Genomic DNA, 12,014 nt, shown 5'->3' on the forward strand with positions numbered 1-12,014 from the left:
AAAAAAAAAAAAAAAAAAAAAAAAAAAAAAAATCTATTATTTACCAAGGTCACACCTCTAGGGCCTTGTCCAATATGTTTTCTGAACCAATAGCTTAGATGACTTGATGAGTCACTCATGAATCAGAAAATTGCAAAATATCATCTTCACTGAATTTTATGTCAGCACAGACTCCAACAGAGTTGAATACATACTCCCTGGTTTCTGGGAAGGCAGAGATATTTCAAAAACAATTCCAGGAAGGCAATCAAATGTTCCTTTTGATGTGTTTGCCAAGTGGGACACAAAATAGACCTATATTTGTAAATAACAATCTTTTCCCAACATTCCCATGGGGATATGCCCAGCATATAGTGATCCTTAAAATATATATTTGTGAAGTAATAATCCACCTATGTTCTGATAATTTCCAAGTGTTTCTCCAGCCTTGACTCCACCTATGAACCTCAGATTCACACTCGCAAGCACCTTCAATCTACACTAGAGCCCAAGTGATCTACCTAAAGCACTCCCCTTCCATAATGCCTTCTACACTCCCCATCGCCTTCAGAATAATGCCCTGCCTCCCCAGCACAGCCTGGCTACAAGTTTCTCCCTGACCCTGCCTCCACCCTCTGGACTCACCTGCCACTATTTGCCCCATCTCTGAACACTGTTTTTGTAGTTCCCAATACAACACTATGCTTTTCCTGGTCTCCGCTCTTACCATGCTGTTCCCTCTGCACAGAATGCCCTTCCCTCCTTTTACCAGCTTCTTCTCACCTATCATGCAAGACTCGGTTTATGCATCATGTCTCTGGAGCCTTAAAGCCCGAGGCGGAGTGAATTACTCCTCCTCTGGAGCACTGCATATGGATCCCTGTCTTAACATGGACCACTTTGTGTTAAAATTATCAAAAAGGTGTTTCCTCCACTAGACCTGAAACAAATTTTGCTTCTATTTTTGCCCAGAGTCCCTAGCATAGTATCTGACTCTTGATAGGTAGGTAATGCATGCTTGTTGAACTCCAGCTGAAGTGACGGCAACATCTTTTATGCCTAGACAGAAGCAGAATGAAAGTGGAAAAGAAAAATTACAGAGCTAAAATTCAGACACTTAAGAGGTTTTATTTGAGGTCAAATTTAAGAGGACTTTGTCCCGATCACTTTTTGGCTGGCTTTAGACTCTCCACATATGGCTGTAACAACTGCAGACCTCACATCCTCCCACTACACTGTTCCAGTTTTCTTTTGCTGCATGACAAACTACCCCTAAACTTAGTGGCTTAACACAGCAACTATTATGGCTCATGATCTTATGGCTCAGGAGTTGGGGCATGGCTCAACCAGGCAAGTCCTCTGCTTCCTGGGGCTCTAACTGGTGTCACTTGGTGGTGATAGCTCATGGCTGTTCTTTTCTGGAGGGTACAAAAGAGCTTGTCACACGGCAGGGGCAGCTGGCGGGCTGGACTCACCTGGGCCCTTCCCTCTCCATATAGTGTCAAGATCATCTCCATCATCCCTGTGGCAGCTACCTTACACAGTGGTTGAGCGTCTCCAGAGGCCAACAGGGAGTCTGCCAGTTTTCTTAAAGGCCAGACCTGGGACTGACATAGCGTCTCCTCCAGCATACTCCTTTGCTCAAAGCAATCTCAGGCCAGCTGAGACTCAAGAGGGAGGGAAAGCAGACCCTACCTATCCAAGGGACAAGTAGCAAAAATGTTCAGCTATCTTTAAGCTGCCATGCCCGCAGGCCCAGCGGCTAAGACTGAGTGTATGTCCCAGAATCCCCAACAAAGCTCTACTGCTTGCTCTGACTGAACTGACTTGCAGAATGTGCCTGCCCCTGAACTAATCTCTGTGACCAGGAGCTTGGGAAATCTTGATTAGAACTGGAGGTGGAACCAATTCTGGCCAATATTATGGTTAAGAAACTCGGTAGGAGCCGAGTGTGGTGAGATTACACGCCTGTAATCTTAGCACGTTGGGAGGCTGAGGCAAGCAGATCTCTTGAGCCCAGGAATTCAAGACCAGCCTGGGCAACACGGCAAAAATCAGTCTCTACAAAAAATAAAAATAAAATAGCTAGGCATCATAGCACATGCCTGTAGTCCCAGCTACTCAGGAGGCTAAGGCAAGGTCACTTGAGGCTGGGAGGTCCTGGCTGTAGTGAGCCGTGATTGTGCCACTGCGCTCCAGCTTGGGTGACAGAAAGAGACCTCAAAAAAAAAAAAAGAAAGAAAGAAAGAAAGAAAGAAAGAAAAAAAATTCTGTAGGAAGAGGTGGTGGCAGGAGTTGCTGGGGAGGTATCTTCGTTTCGGGTAACATAAGTGCAGCCTGAACAAGGCCTTGGATGCAGGTGATTTATTTGGGAGTTGATCCCAGAAAGCAGGGATCTCCCAAGAAGTGGGAGGGAAGAGTAAGAGAGGGAAGAGAGAAAAGCTAATGTAAGGGTGCTGGGTGCTGCGAGCAATGGGGTTTGATTCTTTCTGCTCTGAGATGCCCACAGAACATGTTCCAGAATTATCTACCTCAAGAACAGCAGACTGAGACATTTTCCCACCAGCTCTCATCCCTTACTGGGTGACGGCCACGCCCACTCGGGGCCATTAACTCCCTGAAATACACTTTGCAGGTTGCACTTGCAGGAGCAGAGCAGGCTCCCAGGGCTTCAGAGAAGACCGCAATGCCGAAATGTGGAGAGGGTGGGGCTTGCCCTGGATGTTGTGCAAGATGAATCTGAGCCCTCATGGAAGTGCCACCAGAGCAGAGGCTGGTATCCAAGGAGGCCCCAGGATGGTACACTGGGCACCAACACATCTGCAATAAGAGCAAATCAACAAAGGTTCCCTCAGGTCAGAGCCCAGCTTGCCTTGCAAATGGGTTGCAGGGATCACTTCCGCAGCTGAGGAGGTGGACGCCCAGGTACCTCCTTCCTGTGCTGAGGACTGGCACTGGGCAGCTTCCCTTGGGACTATGCCTGCCCACCAGCACCACCAGAAACATAACTCTGGGTGATCAAAGTTAGGTTGATTTTTCGTTTTTTTGAGACGGAGTCTTGCTCTGTCACCCAGGCGCGATGTCGCACACCTCAACCTTCACCTCCTGGATTCAAGCATTCTCCTGCCTCACCCTCTTGAGTAGCTGGGACTACAGGCGTGTGCCACCACACCCAGCTGATTTTTGTATTTTTAGTAGAGACGGGGTTTCACCATGTTAGTCAGGCTGGACTCTCATGGTCCACCTCCTCGGCCTCCCAAAGTGCTGGGATTACAGGCATGAACCACTGCGCCCGGCCAAATTTAGGTTTATGGGCAGTTGTCGCAGCAAGAAAAACCATGCACATGGGGAACCACAGGTGTCTCAGTAGAAGGGCGTTGAGAGAATCTTCTCAGGAGATCAGGGCTTGGGTCAGGTGATTTGGGGAATGGTTGGGAAGCATGGTCTGGCTCAGGCTTGGGGCTGTCAGAAAATGGGCTAATTGTATAATTGAGCATCCTAATAATTTTTATCTAGGAGGTTGTGGGAAGAGCAGAGCAGGGCTGGAGCTGTACTTGATGAACACCCCTCATATTTGCCAGGCGGAGCTATTTGGTCATTTTCCTAGTTTGCCAGGCGTTGTTTCAGTGTGGTTGTGTCTCACTCCACTGCAGCCACAGAGTGAGCTTGTCTGATGTTGGTGTTCTGTGAAATTGTGTATGGTAAGCAAGGACGGGACTCCAGCCAGACCTGGTGGCTGGTGACTTTTTTTCTCAGGTTTCATGTGACACAGGCTCTGCACCCTCAGAAGAGTGGCAGGCACCCATGTTAACACAGCTGCGTGGCTCGAAGCAGCAATGAAGACAGAACAGGCACTGATCAATCAGACTGTTCTCCTAAGAAGCTCTTTTGAAGTGCGGTGGAGACATTTGAGTGGCTTCTGTCTACCTCTTCAGTGACTCACAGTGCGATGCTCATGGCTGAACCTGAGTGATGCCAGCAGCAAGGAAACTGACAGGGCTGGCCAGTCCACTTCCTGTCATTCACCCGAGGGTGACAAAGCATGACGGTGATAGCTCAGATGACATTCCTGCCACGAAATCCTTAAACTAAATGGAGTCTGGCTGCCAGGGAGGAGAGGGACAGGCATTCCAGGTGCAGACTCTGCTGCTGGCTGCAGCCACACAGGAGAGCTTTAAACAGGGCTCTGAGCCTGGAGAGCAGCCTCGGCAGCAGGATCTATGCGCCGCTGCTACTGATCAATGCCAACAGCTGGCCCAGGCTGGAGGACAGGCCAGCACCCGTCAGGCATCCTAACACCATCGGGCAAATCAAAGGAAGTCAGCACAGTTGAAGTACTACACAGTAGAGAGAGGTACATGTTTCAAAGGATGTGCAGACTCCTTGAGCACCCCCAACTCAGCCTCACCATCGGCATTTAGACAGTGCAAAGTTGAATGAGAATCTCATTAGGACTTCTGGAAGCTCATCTCTTCCTTACCAGATCCATGCTTAAGACCAGAGTCCTGGCCGAGGTGAATATTCCAGATACGAGCCAGAGACCATCTCATCTGTGCCAGGGGCACGCCACCCAAACTGGGGTCATATAATTTATAATATAACTCCAAAGTTCAGTAGGGTGTGGCGGAGACACCTCTGGTGCCTGCATCACATGTCCTCAGGCCTCCTCTTTCAGCCACAGCTGCTGAACAGTTCTGTGCAGCCTCAGGTCCCCTGAGTCCTGTGCTAAGCATCTGCTGCATTCTGCCCCAGGGTCTTCTCTGAAGGCAGAGTTACTCAAACATCCAGGGAGCAGGCATCCTGGCTTGCTAGGCCAGTTGACACTCCTAGGACAACTCTCAGTCCTGAGGGGACAGGAACTAGTAGATAGATGACTGGCCTTTGTCTTTCAGCTGGATAATTCTAGAAAGCATCCTGTACATTTTTTAGGAGGGTCAGCAGAGTCAAGGGGCAACTTTAACGAGTCCTTATGCTGGCTCCTCCTCCTGCGCCATCTCGCTTCCTCACTCCTGCTTCCCAGGTTCATCTTCCTCATGAACCACCTACATGCAGTCCGTGTCTCATGCTCTGCTTGCAGGGAAACCCGAACAAAACCACACATGAGCACAGTCTTCCTTTATAACACAGGCTTTCTAGACTAACATGGCTGATGCACATTCATTCTTCAACTCAGGCCCTAGAACGGAAACAGGGCCCAGCTATCAAGATCCCTGTGGGAATCCTGCCACAGGGCACCCGGCCCCATGCTAGGGCTGGTCCTGCATCCTAACGTAACCAAGAAACTCTTTCCAGTTTTCTTGGCTGGGTCCTTTCTAGCAGGAACATTTTGATGGCATGACAGAAATGGAAATTGAACTGATTTGCTCCTGTAGAATCAGGGGAGATTACTAGAAAAATACTGAAGCGTCACATGAAATTGAAGGAAGCATTCCCCGATCCATGGGAAGGGCAGGGGTGCAGCTGGGCCTCAAGGGAAAAGCCTGGCTTTTTCCACATGGAGAGGACTGTGGCCCCAAACAGCTCAGGAGGCCCATATGAAAGAAGACACATGCATGTGCAAATATAATGAGAAAGGGTTTCTGTAAGGTCCAGGGAGGAAGAAGCTTTGTCACTATCTTTTCCGTGATTAACTCACTCAAGCGTCTAAACCAGTATCTGCAATATGGTGTATGGGTAATAGATATTTGTTGAATGAATGAACAGTAGAGGGAGGAGGAGGGAAAGAGATGGGATGGAAGAAGGTTTGGGGTGGGATTGAGGATGAACCCTGCCTTTTCCAGGGATCACAGCTGGGGATGCTATCCCACCTTCCTCAGCTCAGAAGCTTGCTGTGGCTCCCAGTTTCCTGTGGACAAAACCTGACCTCCTTAGTGTTCCACGCAATTCCCTTGCAAGCCGGCCCCTACCACCTCCTCCCCACACGACACACTGGCCCACAGCCCAGGGCCATCCTGAGGGCACTGTCCTAAGGGTCCCTGTGCCCTCCTCTGGGACAGACACACATGCTTTGAAAGGAATTTTCAATTGTTTTTATGAGGAAAACATACTATCTTGTTCATGTAATACTCTCTGCAGAACCCAGTAGGGAATAATAGATTCTGCATAGATAGTAATACTTTTCTCACTCTGGAAAGAAAGGCATTTTATGATATAGATAAAAAGAAAAGCGTTTATGGCAACAAATAATCCAAATGAAAGTATTACAGGAATAAAATATTCTAAATAAAAATTAAGTGGGAAAATTGAAATTGTACTTGATGAGTTGCGAGGCCTATGGTTTGTGACTTTTCTGAGAAAGTTAGAGAAGCATGAATGAGTGTCTTCACAGTGTTTGTCGTTACTGTTCTTGCTACATACCTACCACTGTTTTTCCTCTTCAGAATGTGGCTTTTCATACTTTAATACATTGGCACAGAGTAAATTTTGGATAAATTTGAGCCAGCGAGTGGAAGATGTATCTTATATTCCAGCAAAGACTGTTGCATGTGTGTGTGTGAGAGACATTCTGCTATACTGTAGGATGCTTGAGGGCAATGTCCTTCTCAGCCACGGCACAGAAATACGGATCAATAAGCGTGTACTGAATGGATGAACAAGGAAAGAGAAAAGCAGCAATGTAGACTCTGTGCCTAACACTGTGCAAGGTGCTTAGCACGTGTCGTCTCATTTAATCCTCACAACCACCCTGCAAGGTGATTTTCGTCATGTCTAGTTTACAGAGGGAGAAACTGTGGCTTGCCCAAGGTTACAAAACTAAAACAAAGGATTCAAATCCAGGAACGTCAGATAATAACGCCCTTGCCTTCTGCATTCAGCGCCGCAGCCTTAAAAAGTTAGCTTGCGCCACCTAGTGGCAGAACCAAAACAGGAGCCAGGAACCAGGCCAGCCTGCAACAAATCTGAAAGCAGCAGGCTGCACACCCCAATGGGGCTTGCGAAACCTGGAGAAGCACAGGCACGCCTGGGTCCCACGCTCACCCCCAACGCCACAACTGGTAAAAGACAACGCAGGGCCCAGAATCAGATAGCCTGGGAAGGTGTACTCTAAATGAAGCATCATTTCCTATCGAAATACATTTTTTTTTCTTCCCATGCTGTGAACACAGCGGTTCCCCCAACATCCCCTTGCCCTCTCAGCATGTCCGGGGCTTCCCTTGACCTCAGTCTGCTGTCCTCCTCCCGGACCCAGCACTGTTTTAACACTGAGGATCTAACCTTGTGCCCCTGAGGCCTGGTTTGGTGGTGACACGTCACCCAGTACATGCAGGGGCTGTCTCCGGAATGACACCTGGCACTCCGGGACTCCAGGCTTCCGGCTCATCTGTGAACAGCTGCGGTCATTTGGTGGCGATAACGCCACAGCCCACCCATCAATCCACTCCCCTCCTAGCTGCAGTCCCGCCTGCCCAGTTTTCACTACAGTTGTTTTTGAAGAGGGGCAGTGTTTCCCCTGCAGCTTACTGACAATGTTTACAGAGAAGCTATTGTTGCAGCTACTGTCCATTGCCTCCTGCCCCCACTCAAAACGCATGAAAAGTCATTCTGCCCTAGAAAATACGGGTGCTTAGCCAGCAGGCAGGTAAACATCCTCATGGTTTTGTGGTCTCATTCATTTTCTCCCTCATTCACTCTCTTCTCTCTCTCATTCTTTCTCTCATTCTCTTATTCTCTCTCTCATGCTTTTTCTCTCATTCCTTCTCTCCCTTCCTCAGTCTCTGTATCTGCATCTCTCTCTCATAAGCAGAAACGCACATACACACTGTGATATAAGAACATATAAAACCACACCTAAGGATATTGGAATACAACTTAAGGTGAGTGTAAAACCGTGCAGGGAATGGGCAGTGCAGAAAAGCTGGAGTTGTCTGGGGAGAAGACTCCTGGGCCCCGATGACAAGCCCTTCTCTGAACAGCCTCCAGATTGGACACAGTGAAGAACACTGACAATCCCAGGTCAATGTGCCTTCAGTTCCTTAGAGAAAAAAAGACAGGGAAGACAAAATCACTGTGAGAGTCACAGAAATGATAGTGAGGCATCTCTCAGTTTTTACTTGAAATGGGTATGCATTTTTAAGTGCTTTGCTTACCTCAGATGGGTGATGAATTCTTTTTTTTTTTTTTTTTTCTAAGAGACTGCGTTTCTCCATGTTGGTTAGGCTGCTCTCGAACTCCCAACCTCAGGTGATCCACCTGCCTCGGCCTCCCAAAATGCTGGGATTACAGGTGTGAGCCACCATGCCTGGCCAGGTGGTGAACTCTGATGCACTTTCATGAGTTGGAATTCACTATTTACCTCTGCACACCAGGGGGAGGCATCCCTGAGTGCGCTCTGACAGCTGAATGGATTTTCTCAGAGATGCCCTTATTCCAGCGCTATTTCTGCAATGTTTAACAAGCACTGTCCTTGGAACCAGTTTCCTGCACTTGGAATGAGGCAATGAAGACTGAGGAGCCCCACACGGGGCCCAGACAGAACCTTGGCTGGGATGGGCTCCTCATCAATGTATGCGTGGAGGGGGCGTGGCCAGGGAAGGCAGAACTTCCTGACCAGCTTGGAGTGTGTGGAAAGCAGACTGGCTAAAACAGGCGCCATCCCAGCTCCTCTCATTGTGCTTGGCACATAGCAAGAGCTTAACAAATATTGATTAAATGAAGAGGAATGGCAGATGCTTACTTCACATTTTCCACCTGCCAGGCCTTGTTTTAAGTGCTTTGCTTATGCCAACTCGTTTGATCCTTTCAACACTTCAGTGAAGCCAGTGCTGTTATTCTCCCCGTTTTACAGATGGGAAGACTGGGCACAGAGAGACTAAAGTGCCCAAAATCAAACTAAGACAAGGCAAAGCAAGGATATAGATGAGTATGAAGCAGGTGCTGTGCTAACTGCTTACAATTGTTACATCATTTGACCCTCATAGGACCCTGTGAAAGAATTCACTGTCCCCATTTTATAGAAGAAACTGACGCTCAGAGAGGTTAAACCAATTCCCACTAATAAGTGGCAGACTTAGGATTTGAACCAAGGTCAATCTGACTGCAGATATAGACATAGGGGATTAATGCCCCCCATTTCCCACTTAAGTGAGTTCCTAGGCTGTCTGGAAGCAGCCTGGCAGTGCCAGGGTTTTCTGTCCTATATGCCTGCTGGGCCCTGGCTGACTGGGCCCTGACAACCAGCATCCCGGGACTGGCTGGAGATCCAGGGACAGGCTGGGAGGGTTGCAAAGGCCCTATCTGCTCCCTTCCAGTCATCTGGGATGTCCTCGCATTGGCAAGGGCAGAGTGTTCCCTTTCTCTCAGTGGGTCAGGGATGTCATTGAGAGGCTCCTGGAAACCAGAACTGCTGGTTTCTTCTGGCCCGTGTCTCAGATGCTGGCCTCTGGGAAGTCTAAATTATTCTCCTAAAATTGATGTGGGGGAGCTGAGGCTTGAACCCAGATATTTGACATCAAATATTTCATCTTCTCTACTCTGGAAGAATGTATATGCAGACATTCTATAGCAAGCAAATAAAGGTAATAGAAAAAAAAAAGATTAAGTTAGTGGAGGTGTTTTTATTTCTTCCATGTGTGAGCACCACGCCACATTCTAGAACAGAACTATTCAGTAGAACTTGTTGTGAAGATGGGAAAGTTCTTTACTTGAGCCGTCCAGTATGGTGGCCACAAGACACAGCACGTGTGCGCATGTGTACCTGAAATGTGGGACTGTGACTACTAAAGCACTGGCTTCTTCATTTTATTTAATTTTAAAACATTTTAATTTAAATTCAGAGCTGGGTATGGTGGCTCATACCTACAATCCCAGCACTTTGGGAGGCTGAGGCAGGAGGATTGCTTGAGCCCAGGAGTTTGAGACCAGCCTGGGCAACATGGCAACACCTGTCTCTACAGAAAATAAAAAAATTGGCTGGACATAGCACATGCCTATAGTTCCAGCTACTTGGGAGGCTGACCACAGGAGCTAGAGGCTGCAGTGAGCTATGACTGCACCACTGTACTCCAGCCTGGGTGACAGAGCAAGACCTTGTCTCAAAATAAGTAAATAAATAAATACATACATAAGTAAATTTACATTTAGAAAGCCACATGTAGCTAGTGGCTACCATGTTGAACAGTGAAAAAGCCCTGCTAGGCACATCTCGAGATGTCACTGAGGCTGGTAACTGACTGGCTGGGTTTCCTTCAGACCTTGGGGTGAAGCTCCTGCAAATGTCAGCTGCCCCTCACTCACATGAAGTAGGTTGCCCCTTGGGAAGGCGAACACATGGGCATAGAGGGTTTTTGACTGCGCTGCTCTCCTGTAAGCTGGCGTGGGCTTGGGCCTGCGACACCAGAGTTCCATGACTCTGGCTCCGCAAAGGCCCTGGTGCTTTCACCATCATCCTGGGGAGTGCTGCTGTTCGCTCTGCTCCTCCTCTTCCTCCTCCCCATCCCCCACCCCAGAAGGACAGCAGTCCCCTTGAGGTTGCCCCTTCAGACAAACCAGGACAGCGTCATCCAAGTATAGAAATAGTCACTTGCCTGCTCAAGTCACATCAGAACAGAGCTGACAGGAACCTTAGAAGTTATTCCTTCATCCCCCCTACTCCCACACCATTTTACAGTTGAGAAGCCAAGACCTAGAGGGGTGATCAGTATCATCTTTGGCCTCTTTGCCCAGGGCAGTGACCCACTGAGTCCACAGATGGGGCAGGAACACGTGTGCGTGCAAGAAAAACAGGAACCATCTGGCAAGGTCAGGCATTCTTTCTGCCTCTTTATGTCCACAGGATAGTTTTTTAAATTGATGATGAGGACAGTGCATGTTTAGCAAAGAGGACAAAGCTTCCAATCGTTTAACTGCCAACACATAGATTGGGGTCACTTATTGGTGAGAAACATTTCTGTCCTGTTCTTACAGATTCTCTGTAACATAATTCTAGTTTTTAAACCCTCCCTTGCACAGAGATTAGGGCCCAGTTTTATAAACAACAAATGCTTGGAGCATATTTATTGATTGCATGACACTGTTTATCCATTTTGGAGTGAGTAGTACTAACAATCTTAACACTTCCAAGCAGAAAGTTCTCCTTCATGGCTAACTTCACTGATTTTTTTCCCCCTGTAACTCAGCGGGGTATGGAGAGAGCTTAGCCAAGCCAGATGGACAAGACATTAGTAGGCCACATCCTGCTAGGAATATGTAAGCTATATATGTCCAGGGTCCAAAGTTGAAGGTTTCAGCTAGGGTCATGCAGATCAGATCAGATCAGACTTGAAGTGAGAGCTGCTCTCCTGATTTGCAATAGTCTGCATAGCAAAGTGTTGGGCACCACTGAAATGTATCAGGGAACTCGCTGCAATAAAAACACTCGGAATGTTCTAGCAACCAGGAAGCAGACACAGTAAGGTGAGCAGTCTAGGTTCCCATGGGCATTCTAGCTCACTTTTAATGGAGTATATGGCCCCATTTCTCTTTATAATTAGAGCTAATAAATACCTTCAAGCGGATGTTTATGGCAGACTTTGGAATATCAACTCGTTATTATCAGAGTTATGTTGCTGAAGGTGAAGCCTGATTTTGAATACAGAAACCACAGCCAAAGCCCCATTCACCTCAAAAGGCAAATGTAGCAAAAATTAATCCCATGGGACCGTCGACTCATGTCTGGCCGGAAAGATGAGAGTAACTAACTAGTTTTAGTTTCAACTGCTTCCATCTTATGCCTTGGAAAGTGTTTCAATTATTCAAACACGACCATAAAAGAAAGACAATGGCAGTTGGAGTCAAAAGTGTTTGTACTGAAATGCCAAGCCAGTCATTTAAGGACTGTGATAGATTAAATTACTTTTCAAAATTATTCACTCCTTCCCTCCACCTCGTCCTTCAATGGAAGAATTGTATTTCCCTGCCCCTGACTTTCGCTCAGCCACGTGATTGTTTTGGCCAATGAAACACCGGCAGATCCGATGCCAGCCAAGACTTGAAGTGCGCATGCGCAGTGGGACTTGGCGCCTGCTCCTCTGTCCTAGCCGGTTCACCGGCCCAAGAAG

The 12,014-nt window shown here is 47.7% G+C and overlaps 1 protein-coding gene across 1 annotated transcript in view; it reads left to right on the forward strand.

Moving 5' to 3' along the window:
- Window positions 1-9,815: 9,815 nt before the first annotated feature.
- Window positions 9,816-12,014, forward strand: part of OXNAD1 (oxidoreductase NAD binding domain containing 1) — a 79,740-nt gene continuing 77,541 nt past the window's right edge. Inside the window, exon 1 of the mRNA XM_032267260.1 lies at window positions 9,816-9,828. The gene's annotated coding sequence lies outside the window, so the exon portion shown is untranslated. The remainder of the gene's footprint in view (window positions 9,829-12,014) is intronic.

Source organism: Sapajus apella, unplaced genomic scaffold (genome assembly GCF_009761245.1).
Source record: "Sapajus apella isolate SASKATOON/1434 unplaced genomic scaffold, GSC_monkey_1.0 scaffold4, whole genome shotgun sequence".
NCBI lineage: Eukaryota > Metazoa > Chordata > Mammalia > Primates > Cebidae > Sapajus > Sapajus apella.